This window comes from Capra hircus, chromosome 5 (assembly GCF_001704415.2).
Source record: "Capra hircus breed San Clemente chromosome 5, ASM170441v1, whole genome shotgun sequence".
Lineage (NCBI taxonomy): Eukaryota > Metazoa > Chordata > Mammalia > Artiodactyla > Bovidae > Capra > Capra hircus.
This window is the reverse complement of record NC_030812.1, coordinates 100,908,797-100,932,336: the sequence shown is the minus strand read 5'-3', so window position 1 is coordinate 100,932,336 and position 23,540 is coordinate 100,908,797. Positions and strand designations below refer to the sequence as shown.

General features: G+C 41.0%; 1 pseudogene; it reads left to right on the top strand.

The window, feature by feature from the left end:
• Nucleotides 1-23,540, top strand: part of LOC102172536 — a 46,478-nt pseudogene that overhangs the window by 401 nt on the left and 22,537 nt on the right.

Sequence of the window (23,540 nt, the reverse complement as noted above, 5' to 3'; positions counted from 1 at the left end):
GTTGGAGAAGACTCTTGAGAGTCCTTGATGCTTTTGAAGTGTGGTGTTGGGGCTGAAACTCTCAGTCTTTGGCCACCTCATGTGAAGAGTTGACTCATTGGAAAAGACTCTGATGCTGGGAGGGATTGGGGGCAGAAGGAGAAGGGGATGACAGAGGATGAGATGGCTGGATGGCATCACTGACTCAATGGACGTGAGTTTGGGTGAACTCTGGGAGTTGGTGATGGACAGGGAGGCCTGGCGTGCTGTGACTCATGGGGTTGCAAAGAGTCAGACATGACTGAGCGAATGAACTGAAATGAACTGAGCTGAACTAATATTTAAACCCTGATCGTGGTTTGTACACCCTGACTACCATTGCTCTAACTTAGACTCTCACATTTTTATGAACGGTTACGGTTCCTTCCTTCTATTTCTCTTTTTGTCACTAGTTTCCTCCCCCTGGTCTGTCTTTTCTGTATTTTCAGACATATTTTAATGATGTGATGATAAGTCAAAGTGGTGGTGATGTAGCAGAAATAAGATTAGAATAGCATGTGTTTTCATTATTTTAATCAAAACTCTTGGAGTTTCTTCTGCTCAACGTTAGGAGTCAGGTATGGAAGAGAAATTTCAGCCTCAGTAGTGGATTGCTGGAAGTGAAGTACCATGTTTAGGAGAAATCTAGAGTGGAAACTATGACCAGAGGAGAATGTAGAGAAGCTTGTTTGAAATAACAAGGAGATTTCATGGAGTTCAGGTGGAAGATCTGGGAGGGAACACACAAATTGTGAAGGACTGTGGTCAAGCGTTCCAGGTTGCTTCAGCCCTGTCCTACTCTTTGTGACCCATGGACCATGCATGAATACTGGAGTGGGTTGCCATTTCTTTCTCTAGGGGATCCTCCTCACCCTGGGATCAAACCTGGGTCTCCCGCATTGCAAGCAGTGTCTTGATTATCTTCTGAGCCACCAGGGACTACAGTACTGAAGTGCAGAATGGTGAGGGGATGAAGATGCAAGGATTGCAGGAGGGGAGGGTTGGAAAGATGCAGTCAACTCCTACATTCACCCTCCCTCTCTTCCTTTATCTTGCTGTGGGAGTCATTTCTGAGCTCTGTGGAAGTGCTAGCATTTGTAGCTGGCAGTTTTCTTAGTGGAAAATTGTTATAATATGGATTCTGTTTATTTAACAAATAAGTTTACTCATATTTTTCTCTTTTTTTTTGTATCAGATTTTGGTGAGTTGTGTTTCACAAGTAATGTGCTTTTAAGGACTTGGCCCATTTTACAACAAATTTTCAAATTAGTAACACTGGGTCATATCTCATATCTTTATACGTTGGGAAGATCTACAATGATATCCCTCCTTTTATTACTGGTGCTACTAATGTGTTCCCTCTTTTTTCTTAATTGGTTTGCTAGGATTATCCAGTGTTAATGTTCTTTTTAAGAGAATCACTAATGGACTGTATTGATTTTCTTGGTGTATTTGCTTTCTTCTTAATTGATTTCTATGCTCAGTTTTCATTCCTCTTTTTCAGTTATGACTGTGGTTGCTTTTGTAGATTCTTGAGGTGGAGTCTTGGATCATTTCCTTCTGGTTTCTATTTTTATTCTAATGTAATCATCAAGGAAGCATCAAGGTTCTAAATTTTCCTCTAAGCATCACTTCATTTTTAACCCACCAGTTTCAATACCTTATAATTTCTTTTGTATTTTATTATCATAAAATGTTTCTTTTTCTCTGAATGAATTCTTTATCTTATAGTCTGACTTTGTATGATATTAATTTAGATATTATATGCAGTTTTGTCTGATTTGTGTTTGCATGGATATGTAATGTTTACCTCTTTAGTATGTTTCTCTGGTTTATATTTAAACACATATAAGTTTGTAGATAGTATATTGTTTTGTCTTATTTTATTTGGTCTGATTATCTCGTTTTTTATGTTTGGAGTACTTAAATGTATTCACATTTAATGTAATTATTGACACAATTGGGTTTAAGTGTACTTGCCTGCTATTTGTTCGGAGAAGGCAAGTGGCGCCCCACTCCAGTACTCTTGCCTGGAAAATCCCTAATGGACGGAGGAGCATTGGTAGGCTGCAGTCCATGGGTAGCTAACAGTCAGGACACGACTGAGCAAATTCACTTTCACTTTTGCATTTCATGCATTGGAGAAGGAAATGGCAACCCACTCCAGTGTTCTTGCCTTGAGAATTCCAGGGATGGGGGAGCCTGGTGGGCTGCCATGTCTATAGGGGTCGCACAGATTCGGACATGACTGAGGTGACTTAGCAGCGATAGCAGCATCAGCTGCTATATGTTATGTCTTTGTTCTTAATTTAATGTTTGAGTATATTTTACCATTTTAATTTAAATACTGTATTGGTTTACTAATTGTATCATATTTTTAGGTGATTATAATGTTTAATTTTTTTAGTTTATAATAAATTTTATTTTTTGCTGGCTGGGCCTTCACTGCTGCATGGGCTTTTCTCTAGTTGTGGAGATCAGAGGCTCCTCTCTAGCTGCAGCATGAGACTCTCATTGCGGTGGCCTCTCCTGCTGTGGAGCACAGGCTCTATGGGGCACAAGCTTCAGTAGTCGTGGGCCCTGGGCTCTGGAGCACAGGCTCACTAGCTGTGGTGCACGGGCTTAGTGGCTCTGTGGTATGTGGGATTTTCCTAGACCATGGATTGAACCCACATCTCATGAATTGTCAGGTGGAGTCTTCACCACTGAACCACCGGGAACGCCCAGTGTTGAATTATTAACCTTCAATTACATTTTACCTTGAAACGATATTATGTCACAACATGCAATGTCACCCAGTGTACTTTTCTTTCACGTCCCTGTTCTTGTCATTGGTGCCATCATTGTCATACATTCTATTTATCAATTTATTATGATTCTTATGGTTTGTTGCTAATATTTTTGCCTTAAATCTTCTAATAGAGAATCAACATTTAGCACAGTCTCTATAGCTTTGAGAGGATCCATGTTTTCATCTGCCATCATCTCCCTTTAGCTTGAAGAACTTCCTGAGGCAGTTTTGTGTAGCGTGTGTCTGGTGGCTTCCAATTCTATCATCTCTCATTTACCTGAAATCATTTTAGTTTTCATTCAGTTTTGAAAAGTATTTTCTTGTGTGATTCAATTTTAGGGTAACAAATGCCCAATCCCAATACTTTAAATATGTCTTACATTGTCATCTGACTTTCATTGCCTCCAACAAAAAGTCAGTAAATAATACTTATCCTTTTGTTCCTGTATATATTGTGCTAAACTTCCCTGGCTGCTCTTAACATATTTTGTTCGTTTGTTTACCAATGAATTTCCTTAATTACATTGTCAAGTTTTCTGAGAATGGTTTCATTATCTTGTTTGGGGTTTGTTTAGCTTTTTGGATCAGTGGGTTTACAGTTTTCAATAACTTTGGGAAAATGTCATTTATCTTTTCTTAATATTTTTCTGCACATCCCTTAATCTGAATCTCCAAATACACGTATTTTATATATTTTGATATTATCCTGCATGCCACTGTGTTTCCATTCATATTTTCTGCCTTTTTAGTCTCTTTGGTTCAGTTTAGGCCGTCTCTACTGCTGTGTTTACTTTCCAGTTCTTTTATTCTGCAATGCCCAGTCTCTTGTGTAATTATCCAAATAATTGTTCATTCCAATACTATATTTTTCAGTTTCAGAATTCTCATTTGTTATTTTTCTTAATTTTTTCTCCTGTTTATTTTTATGCTTCATTAAGCATATTGGTATTAGGGTTTTAAGGAGCTCTTCAGCCAATTCAATCATTTCTGTAATTTCTGAATTACCACAAGACTCTCCCATACCATCCCTCTGGGTCGTCCCAATGCATCGAACTTATATCATATACCACCCTCCCTCTCCCACAGAGTCCAATAGACTGTTCTATACATTGGTGTCTCTTTTGCTGTCTGATTGTTTTAAAAAAATGTGTTATGGGTTATATTTCTCTCTTTTGGAAATTCTAATAATTTTTTGGTTGGATGTTGGGCATCATTAAGCAGTCCTTTACCAGGAAGAACTTCAGAAGTAAATAATCAGAACACACCCAGAAATCAGGGAATTGTCCTCGATGAATTAAATAAAGTTTTTTCATTGGGTTATCTTCATTCAGTTCAAAATGTGTTCCTTTGATGACCAAATGATGAACTCTTATTTTGGTTTTCCTCCTTTAGTTCAAAACTTCCTTGATCCCACCTTGCATGCCTCATACCCCACCTACATCATACTTCAGCAGTAGCTATCCTTTCTGATTTTCTTTTCCATCCATCTGTATCTTTTAAAATGGCGTTTGCTTGTCTGAAGTGGGAGGAATGAGAAAGGATAGCAGTTTAGGTGGTAGATGGGAGGAGCAGAGGGTGATGTAGTATGCTAACAAGCTACTCAATGAGTGTTTCCCACAAATATTTGCATATTTATCCATACTGAGGCTTTTTCAACTTGGAACTCTCCAAATTATGGCTTGTTTGCTCATTTCCTCCTCCTTCTCCTTCTTCTTCCTTCTTTTTGGCAACATGCCATCTTCTTTTAGAATTGTAAAACATTCATGAAAGAAATTAAAGACAATATGATGAATGGAAAGTCATTATGTTTCTGGCCTGCAAGAATTAGTATTGTTAAAATGCCTGTACTTCTCAAAGTGATCTATAGATTTAATGCAATTCCTATCTAAATAGCATTCTTTATAGAAATAGGAAAACAATCTTAAAACATGAGTGTGTGGTTTAATTTTTATATATTCATGAATTCCTGTTTTCTGATCATTATTGAATTTTAGTTCCATTCCATTATGGTCATGTAAGATACTTGGAATTATTTTAATATTTTTGAATTTGTTAAGGCTTATTTGTAACCTAGCCTGGAGACTATGCCATGTGTGCTTGAGAAGAATGCATAATTTTCTGTGGTTAGAATTAGTACAATGATAGTATTAAAATCCATTATTATCAGCCCTTAGCATTTTCTATGAGTCCTGTTTGAGAAGAAAAACCTTTAATAGGAGACAATGTGGAAACTCAGCTATCTGGTAAACTCCCACTGAGATCACACTCTCCCCCAGATTTTTGGCAAATCCTAGATTTTCAAGAGAGACGGCTGGGACTCTCTCTCTATGCCTCTCTGAGTTTTCTTAACTCATTTCCCTTACCACTGAGGTCACCGAAGGAATTCATGCAATTTTTTGGCATCAAAAAGTATCAGAAACCTGCTCATGAAAATTCAATAAGGACACTAACTGTCAAAGACTCTCTACATGCTCCACTCCTAAAACGAAAAACTTTCACTCCACTGCCTGTGACGTGCGGTTTCCAGCTGCCAAGTCAGTACCGTGAACACTGACTGGTTTTGTTGCTGTTTCCTCTTAGGATTTGTGCGTCTGGCTGGAGGGGATGGACCCTGCTCAGGGAGAGTAGAAGTATATTCTGGAGAAGCCTGGATCCCAGTGTCTGATGGGAACTTCACACTCCCCACTGCCCAGGTCATCTGTGCAGAGCTGAGATGTGGCAAGGCTGTGTCTGTCCAGGGACATGAGCTCTTCAGAGAGTCCGATGGCCCGGTCTGGGCTGAAGAGTTCAGGTGTGAAGGGGAGGAGCCTGAGCTCTCTGTCTGCCCCAGAGTGTCCTGTCCAGGGGGCACTTGTCACCGCAGTGGAGCTGCTCAGGTTGTCTGTTCAGGTGAGATGCAGGTCAGGCCTTTCACCTCTGTGAACACCCTGCTCAGGTGAGAAAGTCATGTGATTTTGCTGAAACTCTGTCTTCTTCTACCAGCATACTCAGAAGTCCGGCTCATGACAAACGGCTCCTCTCAGTGTGAGGGGCAGGTGGAGATGAACATTTCTGGACGATGGAGAGCACTCTGTGCCTCCCCTTGGAGTCTGGCCAATGCCAATGTTGTCTGTCGTCAGCTTGGCTGTGGAGTTGCCATCTCCACCCCTGGAGGACCACACTTGGCGGAAAGAGGTGATCAGATCCTAACAGCCCGATTTCACTGCTCTGGGGCTGAGTCCTTCCTGTGGAGTTGTCCTGTGACTGCCCTGGGTGGTCCTGACTGTTCCCATGGCAACACGGCCTCTGTGATCTGCTCAGGTAAGAGAGAGGGAGGGGCTACTGGTACTCAGGATGCTCCTGGAGTGAAATGTCTCCAAGAGTAAAGAGTGAGGTTAAACAGGCTTCAAAGTCAGAAATTTCGTGGTGAAATATGGATCTTCTCATTGTTCATTCATTTTTCAGGTCAGGGCAAGAAATGTGAAGGGGAATAATATATTTTTAAAGCAACATTGTTGCTTACATGTAATCATAGAAAACAATGTAGAAACAGTAAGTGTAGACCTCAGTATGAACCCCAGCCCAGCGCACAAAGAGAGTGTCCCAGCACCAGTCACTGTCGTCCCCAGTATCTGTGTCTTCCCTCCTCGACAGGGAAAAAAGCGCTTACCTAGCTTCTACTAACATAGAGAGTTTCATCAATGTTTGAACTTTATTTAAAATGATGCCGTATGTTTCATCTTTTGTATCTAATTTCATAGACTCAAAATTATGTTTGGGATTCACACATGATGTTGTATATTGTAGCACTTAATTTATTAGAGTAGAGTATGCTTTGAATGATCACATGGCCATGTACTGATCCATTCTACTGACAGTATAAATCTGAGTTATTTCCAGTTCTTGACTATTACAAATATGATATTACAGCTTACCATGACAATGTCTTTGGATGCAAATATGTGTTACTTATTTTCCATGTTACTTGTTTTCCATGGTCTATGATTTTCATTTTCTTAATGAAATGGTATCCTTTGATGAACTCATTTCTTATGCAAATATAACTTACCACATTTTTCTGTACATTTATGTTTCTTATATTCTTTAAAGGAGAAGGAAATGGCAACCCACTCCAGTACTTTTGCCTGGAAGATCCCATGGACGGAGAAGCCTGGTAGGCTGCAGTCCATGGGGTGGTTAAGAGTTGGTGACGACTGAGCGACTTCACTTTCACTTTTCACTTTCATGCATTGGAGAAGGAAATGGCAACCCGCTCCAGTGTTGTTGCCTGGAGAATCCCAGGGACGGTGGAGCCTGATGGGCTGCTGTCTACTCAAAGATTGTAAAAACATTCTCTAAGAGTATCTTATGGAAATTTATCATTTTTATCTTGCATAGTATTGTGCATTCCTTCTGGGATTGATATCTGTGTCAGATAAGGGTCAGGGTTCATATGGACATCCAATTGACTCAGAATCTTTTTCTGAAAAGACTCTTCCCCACTGCAGTGCTGCCTTCGTCATAAGCAGAAGAGCAATTATGTCTGTCTTATTTGAGACTCTCTATTCTGTCCCATGTTGTCATTTTTCTATCCTTGAAAAAATACTGCATTTTCCTAATTATCATAACTTCATAGTTGTTGTTGTTCAATCGCTAAGTCACGTCTGACTCTTTGTGGCCCCATGAACTACAGCACACCAGGCTTCCGTGTCCTTCACTATCTCCCTGAATTTCAAACTTTGTAGTTAGTCTGAATAATTTACAAGAGTTACTTTATATTAACTCCTCTAATATCGTTGCTTTTCTTACCATCTGTGCTGTTCATTTTTGGTTGCTTGTATTTTGTATGAATTTAGAAGTCAGCTTGTCATTTTCACCAAAAGAATAGCTTAAGGGTATCATTGAGATTAGATTTTAAAATTTGAGAGTAGACATAGAAATTTGAGGATGATTGACGTTGACAATGTTGAGTTTTTCAAATCATTGACATAATACATCCCTCCATTCAGTTAGATCCTGAATTTCAGAGAATTTCCCCATCTTCTACTAGGATTTCTCCTAGGTATTTTATTTTTGATGTTATGAGTATTTTGTGACAGTGTCCTGGCAATGAATTCTCTTTGACTTGCTTTCATCTTTTAATTCTTTCAGTTTTGATGTATGTTGAGACATAAAAATGTTGGGAAAACAATATAAAAATTCCTTTATGACTTTTACCTTGGTTTCTAATTCTTGGTATCAATATTTTGCTTTAATCTGTGTGTGTGTGTGTGTGTGTGTGTGTGTGTGTGTGTCCTTCCTTCTCTGTTCCCCTTCTGCCCCATTTCTTCTTGAATATGTAAATTCTTTCTGAATTCAGTTGAAGACATGATGTTCCTTTATCCTTAGAACGGTTCTGGGAATTAATTTCCTTACAGAACCAGAGTTCAGTCAAGCCTTTAAATGAATTCAGCTCTAGATGACATCTAATTGCAGCTCTGAAAGACCCCACTGAAAGACTGCCAAACTGAGTTTTTTCCTGATTAATGACCCAAATCATAAGCAAAATTAAGTACATATTTTTTCCTTCAGCTACTAAGTTTAACCTTTTTATATTGATCAAATTGCCAACATCTGTTGGATCACAGAAAAAGCAAGAGAGTTCCAGAAAAACCTCTACTTCCGCTTCACTGACGATGCCAAAGGCTTTGACTTTGTGGATCACAACAATCTGTGGAAAATTCTTAAAGAAATGGAAATACTGGACCACCTACCTGCCTCCTGATGAATCTGTGTGCAGGTCAAGAAGCAACAGTTAGAACTGGACATGGAACAACAGACTGTTTCCAAATTGGGATAGGAGTATGTCAAGACTGTATATAGTCACCCTGCTTATTTAACTTATATGCAGAGTACATCACGTGAAATTCTGGGCTGGATGAAGCACAAGCTGGAATCAAGATTGTTAGGAGAAATATCAATAATCTCAGATATGCTGATGACATCACCCTTATGGCAGAAAGCGAACAGGAACCGAAGAGCCTCTTGATGAAAGTAAAGAGGAGAGTGAAAACGCTGGCTTAAAACTCAACATTCAAAAAACAAAGATCATGGTATCCGGTCCCAACATTTCATGGCAAATGGATGAGGAAACGATGGGTTCCTCAGACTGTTTTCTTGGGTTCCAAAATAACTGCAGATGGTGACTGCAGCCATGAAATTAAATGATGCTTGCTCCTTGGAAGAAAAGCTATGACCAACCTAGACAGCATATTAAAAAGCAGACACATTACTTTGCTGACAAAGGTCCATCTAGTCAAAGCTGTGATTTTTCCAGTAGTTAAGTATGGATATAAGAGTTGGACCATAAAGAAAGTTGAGCACTGAAGAACTGATGCTTTTGAAGTGTGGTGTTGGAGGAGACTCTTGAGAGTTCCCTGGACTGCAAGGAGATCAAACCACCTAATGGAAATTAGTCCTGAATATTCCCTGGAAGGACTGATACTGAAGCTGAATCTTCAATAGTTTGGCCACCTGATGAGAAGAGCTGACTCACTGGAAAAGACCCTGATGCTGGGAAAGATTAAGGGCAGGAGGAAAACAGGAAGACAGAGGATGAAATGGTTGGATGGCGTCACTGACTTAATGGACGTGAGTTTGAGCAAGCTCCAGAAGTTGGTGAAGAACAGGGAAGTCAGGCAAGCTGAAGTTAATTGGGTCACAAAGGGTTGGACATGACTGAGGGACTGAACTGAAGTGAACCAAGTGTTTTGGAAAAACTGCCATACAACAATATAATGAGAACTCTTGCTATGTGACCTGAATTAATTGAAGAATATCCTCTGATTTTGCATTTTGATGTTTCTACTTTATGCTGAGCTAATGTGCGGCTACACTTATTCTTTAGTTCTTAATTGCAGCTAACAAGTTTTTCAGCTCTAGAAGTATTTGGTTTTTGTTATTATTTATCTGCAAAGATGCACATTTTGTGAATTAATTCCATAAGCACTTTAACCGTGGCTACATATATTCTCGTCAGGTAACTCTAGCAGCTGAACACCCTGGGAAATTCTTTCTAATGTCTCCTTTTTCCTTTCCTTTCTCATGAGATCTATTTTATATAAGTGTTTTTTCTAAAGATACACATTGAAGAAATTGTAGAGATCCTTCAGAAAGAATTTTCTTTTGCTTTTGCTAAGGGATAGATTTGGCCTTCCCTGGTGGCTCAGATGGTAAAAATCTGCCTGCAGTGCAGAAGACCTTGGTGTGATCCCTGGGTGGGAAGATCCCCTGGAGGAGGGCTTGGCAACCCACTCCACTATTCTTGCCTGAAAAATCCTATTGGCAGAGGATACTGGTGGGCTCTAGTCCACGGGGTTACAAAGAGTCGGACATGACTGAGCGACTAAGCACAGCACAGGGATACATTTAGGGATACAACTTACTTAACTCATTCTTACAGCAACACTTGGGTTAGAACAGAAATTGTGGTACTGTCAGAAGCAGAACTCTCCAGGGAGAAGGTGAACACTAAGAGTATGATAACCTTACTGCTGGCTCACAGCTCTCATTTTAGGCTCCTTCAGTAAGTCATTATTTTCCTTAAATCAGTTTCCTGTTCTTCAACCCTTCCAGACTTCTGATCATTGTTGTTTCTTCAGGAAACCAGACCCAGGTGCTGCCCCAGTGCAACGACTCTATGGCAGAACCAGCAGGCTCTGTGGCCTCAGTGGAGAGCACCCCTTACTGCTCAGGTGAGGGTCCCACAAGAAAGAAGACCCTTCTCAACCACTGGGGTCACTGCCCCATTGTCCCATTTCTCTCTCCTCAGACAGCAGACAGCTCCGCCTGGTGGACGGGGGCGGTCCCTGCGCCGGGAGAGTGGAGATCCTTGACCAGGGCTCCTGGGGCACCATCTGTGATGACGGCTGGGACCTGGACGATGCCCGCGTGGTGTGCAGGCAGCTGGGCTGTGGAGAAGCCCTCAATGCCATGGGGTCTGCTCACTTCGGGGCAGGATCAGGGCCCATCTGGCTAGACGACCTGAACTGCACTGGAAACGAGTTTCACGTGTGGAGGTGCCCTTCCCGGGGCTGGGGGCGGCACGACTGCAGACACAAGCAGGACGCGGGGGTCATCTGCTCAGGTCCGCGCTGCACACTGTCCACAGGCTGGGGGAGGGGTGGGGCCCTGGAGGATGGGGGTCAGAGCCCTGAGGGAGAGATGCTGAAAGGACCAGAGAAGGAGGCTTCCTCCCATGGATCCTGTCTTTCCAGCAGACAAGAACATGAGGTGCTTTTACTTCCTCCTGCAGCAGCTGACAATCTGGTCCTTTCTTCTCAATAGTGTTCCCTGGCAGAGCCTTTTCTCACAGTTTTTCTTGAAATCAGGGCTCACCCTTCTGGTACATATGGTAGAGAAGTCTTAAAGCCACTGTGCTAGTTTTTGTTTGTTCTGTAACAAATTGCCACATAGTTAATGGTTTAAAACAACATATTTATTTCCTTACTCTTCTCTAGCTTAGATGTCCAGCAGGGGTCTCACTGGACTGGGATCAAGGCGTCAGCAGGGCCGCATCACTTTTGCGGCTCTAGGGGAGAATCTGTTTCTTGCCTTTTCAAAGTTCTTGAAACCACCTACATTCCTTCCTTCACAGCACCCTTCATCCATTACCAGACCAGCAATGCTGCAAGCCTCCAACCATTATCCAGAGTCACATCTCTCTTTCTAGCCGGAGCTAAGAAAAGTATTCCACCTTTAAGGATAGTGGGTCTAAGGATGTGATTAGACTGGGCTCATATTGTTAATACATCATCTCACCATCCCGAGGTCCCTACCTGAATCACATCTGTAAATCCCTCTTGTCAGGTATGGTAACATATTCACAGGTTGCATAGATTGGGATGTGGACATTTTTGGATTAATTATTATCCTTATCTCCCTAATATCCACATCACATCCCTTTGACATACTCTTTAAAGATTTCATCAGGAAGCGGGATTCAGCTGCCCCTCCCTGAATAGCACCCATGTAGGTTGGTCTTCCTCTCAGTTCATATCCACTACACCATTGTAGTAGAAATAGAAAGACAGACACAAATGGACAAAGTCAGTTAAAGGGAGGTGATGTCAGTCTTGTCATCTAGTGGGTATCTCTTGAACAAGGTCAGAGATGAATGTTCACCATTTCTAGAAGAAAGGAAAACCTAGAACATCCAGCAAAGTTTTTACTGTGTCCTGTCTCCTCCCCTTTCAACCTTAGAGTTCCTGGCCCTCAGGTTGGTGAGTGAGGACCAGAAGTGTGCTGGGTGGCTGGAAGTTTTCTACAATGGGACCTGGGGCAGTGTCTGCCGCAGCCCCATGGAAGACATCACTGTGTCCGTGATCTGCAGACAGCTTGGCTGTGGGGACAGTGGAACCCTCAATTCTTCTGTTGGTCTTAGAGAAGGTTTTAGACCCCGGTGGGTGGATGGAATCCGCTGTCGGAAAACAGACACCTCTCTCTGGCAGTGTCCTTCTGACCCTTGGAATTACACTTCATGCTCTCCCAAGGATGAAGCCTATATCTCGTGTGAAGGTGACTTATTGTCTGTTTCTGTGTGTCTGTCCCAACCCTGTAGGATGCAGTGAGATTTGATATATTTTTTTTAATTTTTATTTTTACTTTATTTTACTTTACAGAGATTTGATATTTTAAAATCTAAGTGATGAGTTTAATTTAGGTCCACAAAATGATATAAAATGAAAATGTTAGTTGCTCAGTTCTGCTCTTTGTGACCACATGGACTGTAGCCTGCCCGACTCCTCTGTCCATGGGATTCTCCAGGCAAGAATGCTGGAATGGGTTACCATTCCCTTCTCCAGGGGGTCATCCTGACCCAGGTATGAAATCAGGTCTCCTACACTGAAGTCAGATTCTTTACTGTCTGAGCCACCAGAGAAGCTTAAATGAGGTAAGAATGAAACTAATTTAATCCACATATTCCAACCTTGTTTGTTAAATTTTTAATTGAGATGCAATTCTCATAACATTATATTAGTTCTAAGTGTAAAACAGTGTTAACGTATTTGTACATATTGGTAAATCACCACACATACAGTAATATCCATCACCACATGCAGTTACAATTTTTTCTCTTATAATCCCACAAGTAAGAATTTGCATGCTGAAACTAAAACCCAGCACAACCAAATAAATACTTAATTTTAAAAGAGAGTATAGTTTTCTTCATAGCATCATGGTTTTTTATCCACATAAGGGCTTCCCTGGTAGGTCAACTGGTAAAGAATCCGCCTGCCATGCAGGAGACCCTGGTTTGATTCCTGTGTCTGGAAAATCCGCTGGAGAAGGATAGGCTACTCCCTACATTATTCTTGGGCTTTCCTTGTGACTCAGTTGGTTAAGAATCTGCCCGCAATGTGGGAGACCTGGGTTTGATCCCTGGGTTGGGAAGACTCCTTGGAGAAGAGAGTGGCTACCCACTCCAGTATTCTTGCCTGGAGAATTCCATGGGCTCTATACTCCATGGGGTTGCAAAGAGTTGGACATGACTGAGTGACTTTCACAAACACTATATACAAAAATGTTATCTTCTTTCCTATATACTGTCTTAAGATATCTTTCATGATAATATTTTTTCTTTAGAATGTTTTAAAATTTCTTATTTATTCATAGGAACTCTTTATAAACAAACATCACTTACTGTTTTTCTTAAATATTTTTGTAAGATTTTCCCCATATTTTACATATATTTTTAAGGTTGTATATGTGTATGGGTGGGTTATGTGGTCAAATCTGTAATGTTTTACTTTTTTGACGTCTGCCTTTAGTGCAATGTTTCAAATGCCATTCTTCATCTCAAAATAACATTGAATCAAGTTTTATATTCTGCAAACAATTTTATAGTTCCACTAAAGAATATTCAAAAGCTAAAATCAAATTATTTATTTATCTGAATTGATTTTACTATGTGTGATGGTATAACATCATCACCAGGTAAGAATTGCATTTTAGATATGTGATATCTTAGCTCCATCACAAAATAAAAGCACATGGTTTCATGAGTTCATGGATATGACATCAAAAGTACAGGCAACGAAGCAAAAATAGACAAGTGGGAATATACCAAACTAAAAAGCTTCCACAAACCAAATGAAAGATCAACAGAGTGAAAAAGCAAGCTAGCACAAATTATATAAGGTATTAATTTCCAAAAATTATACGGAAAAGAGAAAAAAAACACCCAACAAACTTAAAACCTAATAACTCAATTAAAAAATTGGCCAAGGTCTTGGATAGACATTTCCCTAAAGAAGACATACAAATGGCAATAGGTATATAAAAAAATGCTTGACATTTTCAGTCATCAGGGAAATGTAAATTAAAACCACAAAGAGATATCATCTCACACTTGTCAGAATGACTGTTTTTTTTTTTTTGTTTTTTGCTTAAAGACACTTGTGTTGGCAAAGCTGTGGAGAAATTGATACTTTATGTGTACTTATCCACATTAAATGTATAAATTGTACTAATAAAACTATGTAATCCAGGGGCTAAATCTCTGGGCTTCCACTGTCATGGGTCCAGGTTCAATCCCTGACCTGGGAACTATGATCCCATGAGCAACAGCACAGCAAAAAAACAAACAAACAACAGCACAAAAAGTATGACAGAAACATCTGTATGATCTATACTGATGCCCCTTTTCATTCTTGGTATTGTTAGCTGCATCTTCTCTCTGCTCTGCATTAGTATTGCTCAGTGTTCATCAGTTTTAAATGAGCCATGTTTAAAGGGTTTTCTTCCATATTTTCTATCTTATGCTTACCTTCTTTTCCTATTAATTTTTGTTCCTTTTTAAATTAACCCCAACATTCTACATTCTTTAGACTTTCTCATCTAGTTTCTTAATTGGAAGCTTACTTTTTTTCACTTTCAGTCTTTCCTTCTTTCTAAATCTAGGGTGTAAACTTCCCTTAGGCACTACTTGAGTTTCATTAGAAGAATTTATCATACCATTATTTTGTGTTTATTATCATTATTTCACAATATTTTGTAAGGTTTAAATTTATTCCCAGACTCAGGTGGTGTTTGGAAGGATCTTGCTGAATTTCCCCAAATAGAGGTGGCTATAAATATTTCCTTATTAGTTCTTAATTTTATTCCACTGTGGTCAGAGTAAATATTCTGTATGAATTCAAAGAGTGAAAGATTTTGTCCTATTATGTGGTCATTTTGGCAAAAGTTCCGCGTGCATGTACAGCAATGTGAACTCTTGCGGTGTTGGGTGCGTTGCTCTATGTGTTACTTAGTTAAACGTGCTGGCTATGTTGTTGTGCATCTACTGAATTATTCTCTGTTTTTTGTATGTCTGGTCTGCATGCTATTGAAAAAGATCTGGTAATAACCCCCCCATTTTGATTGTGATTTTGTCTATTTCTTTTTTTTACTCTGTCAAGTATGTTTCTAAGTTATGTTCTGTTACCTTGAACTTTGTTGTCTAAAATATCTTTATTAAGGGTACATCTCATTATAATCATGAAAATTCCCTCTTTAATTCAGTGTATCTTGCCTAAAAGTCTACTTTCTGGGACATCGATATAGCTACTCCAGTTTTGTTACAGTTAGTACATTTTTTCCATCATTTTACTTTCAACCTTCCTTTGCTTTCATAATATAAGGTGGGCATTTTGCAAGTAACATTTGCGTCAATTTTGTTTTATCTTAATGCATTCACTGTAAATGCAATTACTGATGTTGATGTGTTGGTATCTGCCATTTGCTTTTAATTGATCCACATGCTTTATGATCCTTTTTGTCTTCTTTTTCCCCTCCTTTTGTATTAAATAAATCTGTTATTATTCCAGATTTTCCTTTTTCCTTTTGATTTTCAGCAGCTTTACTAGGAGTGGGGGTTTTCATACTCCTCCATTTATTTTTAAAAATATTCTCTATTGTTATACCTTCAGATATTACTTCTGCAGTTCTGTCTGTCTGTCTCTGTATCTCTTCTCCCTCTCCTCCTCCTCTTTTTTCTCTTTCTCATCTTTCATCTTTCAGTTCAGTTCAGTTCAGTTCAGTCGCTCAGTCGTGTCCGACTCTTTGCGACCCCATGAATCACAGCACGGCAGGCCTCCCTGCCCATCACCAACTCCCGGAGTTCACTCAGACTCACATCCATCGAGTCAGTGATGCCATCCAGCCATCTCATCCTCTGTCGTCCCCTTCTCCTCCTGCCCCCAATCCCTTCCAGCATCAGAGTGTTTTCCATTGAGTCAACTCTTCGCATGAGGTGGCCAAAGTACTGGAGTTTCAGCTTTAGCATCATTCCTTCCAAAGAAATCCCAGGGTTTATCTCCTTCAGAATGGATTGGTTGGATCTCCTTGCAGTCCAAGGGACTCTCAAGAGTCTTCTCCAACACCACAGTTCAAAAGCATCAATTCTTTGGCGCTCAGCTTTCTTCACAGTCCAACTCTCACATCCATACATGACCACAGGAAAAACCATAGCCTTGACTAGATGGACCTTAGTTGGCAAAGTAATGTCTCTGCTTTTGAATATACTATCTAGGTTGGTCATAACTTTTCTTCCAAGGAGTAAGCGTCTTTTAATTTCATGGCTGCAGTCACCGGACTCCTCTAAATCACTATACTCTAAGTTCTATAGAAAATTCTTTTGACTTATTCATTCACTTTTTAAACCTAGATATTTTATTTTAGGTTGGCAATAGTTCCTTAGACATTTTTATTTATTTATGATTATTTGTTATTTTTTTCATCTTTTAACCTGTTTATTCTCTTCTTCTCTCTTTTCCCCTAAATACATTGATTGTAGTTAAAATCCTTATCTGCTAAGTCCAGCATTTCTATCATAGGTGTCTCTGCATTCTCTTATCTTTTTTCACTTTGGCCATTTGTTATGTTATCCTAGCTTGTCAAATGTCATGTCATTTTTTATTGAGTGCTATAAATTATATATGAAAAAGTAAGATACTCCTGATACACTTTCTAACACCTGAAAGGATTTACCCTTTGTTTTCCTAGGCAGGTAGGGGGAAGGGGTGTGTATCACCCAAACATCTAAATATAACCTAAAACTGAGCTATAACAAGTATGGGTTGCAGTTTTGGTAGCACTCAGTCCACCTCTGATTTCTCTGTCCCTATGACATAGCCTTTCAGAGATTTCAGTTCAGAACCTAGATTCTTTGGTAGCTAAGTACTCAAAATAATGAAAAAGACTCAGCTTTCCAAGTCTTTTTATATAGTTCTCTAGCTTCCTGCCCTTCACAGCTTATATACTGGGCAAATATTTGAGGAGAAAACGTGCTGTGTGAGAGAGGCTCTCAAGAGTCTAATTTTGTCTCTTCAGCACCAGGTAACCCCCAAATTATGCTGGCTTCCTGTCACAACAGTAGTCCTCTGCTTGTCTGAGCCCAGACTATGAATCATTAAATTATGCAATGAATTGGCAAATCCCCACAGAGAAAAAGAAGCTATAGATCCTGTACTAACATTGAAATAATCCCCACCGTTTAGAATTTTAGCATATTTAGTCCATGTTGTGTTATAAATGTCGAATACATTTACTGTTTCTTAAAAAACATTTTCCAGCTTTTAAAGTTGTACCTTAAAGACCCAGCAAGACACATTGGCCTGCTGTGAACTCCATTCTCCCTGGAAGTGGAAAATTTTAGGTTTAATTCTCTACTTCACTATCCACTTAATGTGCAGCACTGATAGACATTATTTAACCTTTCTTTACCTACTTTTTTTTTAACCTTTCCTCCTACTTTTCAACCTTATTCATTCTCTTGCCACTGCTGTAAGAAACCAGACCCAGCTGCTGCCCCAGTGCAATGCTGCTGCCGCTGCTGCTGCTGCTGCCGCTGCTGCTGCTGCTGCTGCCAAGTCGCTTCAGTCGTGTCTGACTCTTAGCGACCCCATGGACTGCAGCCTACCAGGCTCCTCTGTCCATGGGATTGTCCAGGCAAGAGTACTGGAGTGGGTTGCCATTGCCTTCTGCACGGGTGCAAAGACTCTATATCAGAACTAGCAGGGTCTGCAGCCTCAGAGGAGAGCGCCTCCTACTGCTCAGGTGAGGGTCCCACAGGATAGACGACCCTTCTCTTTCTCTAGGTCATTGCCCCGTGTCCCATTTCTCTTTCCTCAGGTAGCAGACAGCTCCGCCTCGCAGACGGGAGCGGTCCCTGCGCCGGGAGAGTGGAGATCCTTGACCAGGGTTCCTGGGGCACCATCTGTGGTTACAACTGGGACCTGGACGATGCCCGCGTGGTGTGCAGACAACTGGGCTGTGGAAAAGCCCTGGAAGACACTCTCTCTTCTTCCTTTGGCCCGGGATCAGGGCCCATTTGGCTGGGCAACGTGAAGTGCACAGGAAAGGAGTCCCACGTGTGGAGGTGCCCTTCCTGGGGCTGGGGGAAGCACTGACTGTGAATCATAGGCCAGGATGCAGGAGTCGTCTGCTCAGGTCAGTTCAAGACCCTGAGCTGGGAAGATGGAGACCTCCAAGAAAGCTGGTGTTTGCTCAGAGGGACAATAGGAGACGGGTGGGATGGAGAGGACTGAGACAGCTACCCATCCTCCCTGAGAGCCCTGTAGCTGTGAGCTATGAGCTTCTTACACTTCCCTCTCACAAGTCTCTGCTATTCTGTTCTTCTCCAGTGCTCTTACCTGACACTAAAATAGCTTTATTTATTCTCCCAGTTAAAATAAATTCTCATAATTTTTTTTCATAATTCACTTTTTGTAAGAGTGAAACATTTGCTAACAGCCACATACACACTCCCTTTGCACAGGAAGGCTATGAGTGGGAGGGACAAAAAATGAGGATGTACTTTCCTGGGTGGAGTTGTTTCTATACAGACAGTGTGAGACATTATTTTGCACTAGGCTAGTATGAGTGGAGGCTACTCCTACTATAGGAGGATATCATTTACCTGTATAGAGGGTGTATCCCTACAGAGGTTATCATTTAACAGATCAGAGATTCTTATGGATTTGCGCCAGATTCAAGTTTTCTTTGCAAATTTAGACATCAATGTTCATAGTTCTTTGATGGTAGAGAATTGTTGATGGAATGCTCTGAGTCATATATTCTTCCATTGTTACTAGAAAAGTCTCTTTCTCAAATTTTTTCTTTAAAATATCTGTATAAATGCAAACTTTGGAGGAACACTTAGCCATGCACTGACAAGTCAAAGGTGGAGGTAATAAAACTTGAATTTCTGTGTTTTATGTTAAGAGATTATATAGTTTATATTTGATGACTTCAAGTGATATAAGAGAATTGCATTTGGGGGCTTATTTGGAGTAAGTGGACAAATATAATTTTTGAAGAAGGTGGGAAAAGGTTTTTTAGTAGCTTGGGAGGAAGGAGAATGGCAAAGGGAGCTGATGAAGGCAAGCGTGAGGTTCTCTGAGCAGCACTGAGGGGCCAAGTGTGGTGTGAAGGATTCTACATGTGCTTAAGGACACAGGATGTGTACACAGCAAGAGACCAGACAAGGATATGTCTTTACTATATTTAGTAGCTTTACTCACATCAGCCTTCTAGTTAATAATTTTCTTGGAATTATCACACACTGATTCTTCCATGTAAATTTTAAAATCAAGTAGAAAATAAAAAAGATATACTATATCTCAGAAGTCTCTATCCTGATATGTATAAGACTTTATTGAGTATTCAGCATATATTTGGATATTTCACATGTATCAGGGTATATAAAACAATACAAGAAATACCTTTTTCTTGTTCTTTCTAAATTTTTAATCTCATAGAATTAATATAACAATATCATTAACCTCATATATGCAGATGACACCACCCTAATGGCAGGAAGTGAATAGGAACAGAGGAGAGCCTCTTGATGAAAGTGGAAGAGAAGAGTGAAAAAGCTGGCTTGAAACTCCACATTCAAAAAACTAATATCATGGCATCCAGTCCCATCACTTCATGGCAAAGAGATGAGGAAAAAATGGAAACAGCAACAGACTTTATTTTCTTGGGCTGCAATATCACTGCAGACTGTGACTGCATCCATGAAATTAAAAGACACTTGCTCCTTGGAAGAAAAGCTTTGACAAGCCTAGACAGCATATTAAAAAGCAGAGACATTACTTTGTGACAAATGTCCATGTAGTCAAAGCTATGGTTTTTTTTTTTTCCCAGTAGTTATGTATGGACGTGAGAGTTGGATCATAAAGAAGGCTGAGCACTGAAGAATTGATGCTTTTGAACTGTGGTGCTGAAAGACTCTGGAGAGTTCCTTGGACAGCAAGGAGATCAAATCAGTCAATACTAAAGGAAATCAACCCTGAATAACTCATTGGAAGGATGTATGCTGGAGTTGAGGCTCCAATACTTTGGCCACATGATAAGAAGAAATGACTCATTGGAAAAGACCCTGAGGCTGGGAAAGACTGAAGACCAGAGAAGAAGGGGATGGCAAAGGATGAGTAGTTTGGATGGCATCACTGACTCAATGGGCATGAGTTTGAGTAAACTCAGGAGGATAGTGAAGACAGGGAAGCCTGGAGCACTGCAGTCCATGGGGTCACAAAGAGTCGGACACGACTGAGTGACTGAGCAACCAGAACAGCCAGTTAAATAAAAATGCTTTAATTAGAATGTGTAGCCTGTGACCAAACTCCCAGCCAGGGGAGGCTAGGGCTCCTAACCTGGGCCTCTCTGGGGAGATGGAAATGGATAAATAACAAAAGGCAAGCAGATCATCCTTCCCTCATCATTCATTCTTGTATCAGTGGTCAAGCTAATCCTTCAATTCTTTGATTTCTGTGGTGTCTTTTCTGTTCTCGCCTGCTCTCTATAGTAGATTTTTATTCTGTTACATCCTTCTTTTTGAGACTTCAAAGTTCACATACTTATGCAATCAGAGTCCTTTACCAGGACAGCTTCCACCATTACGTACATAACCATGAGCACACTCAGAAACCAGGCAAATTATTTTAAAATTATTCTTTATGATTTGCAGGGTTTTTTCCCCATTGGATTACCTTTTCTCTGTCCAAATATGGTCCCTGAAGGATGAAATCATGATCTTGAGTCTTTTCCTTGGTCTCTCTCTTACTCTATTCACTCCCCGTTCAACCTACCACTCACCCCACCTCACTCCCTACACAAGCTCTTCCCTTTTGGAGTGCCCTTTCCATCTATTTGTAGCTTTTAAGATCATTTCTTCTTTTCTGCATTTGGGGGTACTGGGAAAGGGTAGCAGTGTTAGGTGGCAAATGGGAGAAGCACAGGGGATAAAAGGCGTTAAAATCTGGTGGAACAAGTATTTGGTTTCCAAATCTATGTTTCATCACTATTGAGGCTTTTGCAATTTAGAAATCTCTAAAATATATAGGACTTGTTTGCTCTCTGCTATCTTCCTCTCACTCTCCTTTTCTGTAGCTTGCTGGCTTCTATCTCAGAAATCCAAATAGGAAAGGAATATGCAGTTGGCATATAGATAGGGTTCTGTTCAGTTCAGTTCAGTCACTCAGTCGTGTCTGATCTTTGCGACCCCATGAATCACAGCACGCCAGGCCTCCGTGTCCATCACCAACTCCCGGAATTCACCCAAACTCACATTCATCGAGTCATGATGCCATCCAGCCATCTCATCCTCTGTCATCCCCTTCTCCTCCTACCCCCAATCCCTTCCAGCATCAGAGTCTTTTCCAATGAGTCAACTCTTCGCATGAGGTGGCCAAAGTACTGGAGTTTCAGCTTTAGCATCATTCCTTCCAAAGAACACCCAGGGCTGATCTCCTTTAGAATGGACTGATTAGATCTCCTTGCAGTCCAAGCGACTCTCAAGAGTCTTCTCCAACACCACAGCTCAAAAGCATCAAGTTCTTCTGTGTATTCTTGCCACCTCTTCTTAATATCTTCTGCTTCTGTTAGGTCCATACCATTTCTGTCCTTTATCGAGCCCATCTTTGCATGAAATGTTCCTGTGTTACCTATAATTTTCTTGAAGAGATCTTGAGTCTTTCCCATTCTGTTGTTTTCCTCTGAATACATTAAATTATCATCACTCCTTAACATTTGCTAAGAATCTCATGTCTAGGATGAAGTAATCAACTAACTCAGTTCTCTTGCATAATCCCACTGAGACTTCACTTTCTCCCAGGTGTGTTCATAAATCCTAGGTTTTTAAGAAAGATGGCTAGGATTATTCCCGCTCTGAGCTTTTGTCATTTCCAACCTTAACTGTAAACAACTTCTTTCACAATTAGCTTACCTAATTGTGACCTAATGCCTGCACTCAGATCCAGCCCGCATGATGTTCCCATCCCCAGTGACTTGAATATTGGCTCAGAGAAAACTGCCCAAAATTCTAGCCCCAGAAATTTCAGGATGACCTTCTAAACTTCTCTGGCTCTTAAGCCTCTAACCTCTCTAATCCCATGATCTTTTTTCACTCTCAGTTAGTTCAGCTATACACTCAAGTTTGAATGTTTACCACTTGGCAGTTTCTTGGGGCCTTGAAGTTTCCAGGCCCCCAGATAAGAATTAACGTTCCTAACCAATATATATTCTTGGGATTCAGCCCTTCCAAACTGACCCTGCGATCCTTCTGGATATCTCTTCAGAAACTTGCTCATGAAAATGCAATTTGACAATGACAGTCGAATTCTCTCTTCGTATCCCCTCTTATTCCACTTTCCCAGCATTGCCTGTGAGGTGTTGTTTCCAATTGTCAAGCCAGGTTCATGAACACTCATTGGGTTTGTTGTTGTTTGTTTCTCTTAGGATTTGTGCGTCTGGCTGGAGGGGATGGACCCTGCTCAGGGCGAGTAGAAGTGCATTCTGGAGAAGCCTGGACCCCAGTGTCTGATGGAAACTTCACACTCCCCACTGCCCAGGTCATCTGTGCAGAGCTGGGGTGTGGCAAGGCTGTGTCTGTCCTGGGACAAGTACCCTTCAGAGAGTCCGATGGCCGGGTCTGGGCTGAAGAGTTCAGGTGTGAGGGGGAGGAACCTGAGCTCTGGGTCTGCCCCAGAGTGCCCTGTCCAGGGGGCACTTGTCACCACAGTGGAGCTGCTCAGGTTGTCTGTTCAGGTGAGATGCACGTCAGGATATAGCCTCTGTGTACACTCACATCAAGCTAAACAAGAAATATGATTTTTCTGAAATCCTGTCTGTTTGTATCAGTGTACACAGATGTCCGGCTCATGACAAACGGCTCCTCTCAGTGTGAGGGGCAGGTGGAGATGAACATTTCTGGACGATGGAGAGCGCTGTGTGCCTCCCACTGGAGTCTGGCCAATGCCAATGTTGTCTGTCGTCAGCTTGGCTGTGGAGTCGCCATCTCCACCCCAAACAGAGCAGAAGGAAGTGATCAACTCTGGAAAGCCCGATTTCACTGCTCAGGGACTGAGTCCTTCCTGTGGAAATGCCCTGTGACTGCCCTGGGTGTTCCTGACTGTTCCCATGGCAACAGGGCCTCTGTGATCTGCTCAGGTAAGAGAGGGAAGGGCTACTATACTTAAGATGCTCCTGGAGTGAAATGTCCCCAGAGCAGAGAGTAAGGGGAAACAGGCTTAAAAAGGAAGATATTCTGTGAAATGTTTAATCTTGTTACTGAACTCGGGTTTCACCTGCTCATTACTCAAGAATCCAACACTGAGAGACAAGTGTGGGGTAAAACTAAAGACAGCTTTGTTGAGGAAACCAGCAGTTCTGGGGAGACAGAGGACTAATGTACCAAAGAACCAGCTTCTCCTTGCTGATCAGGGGTGAA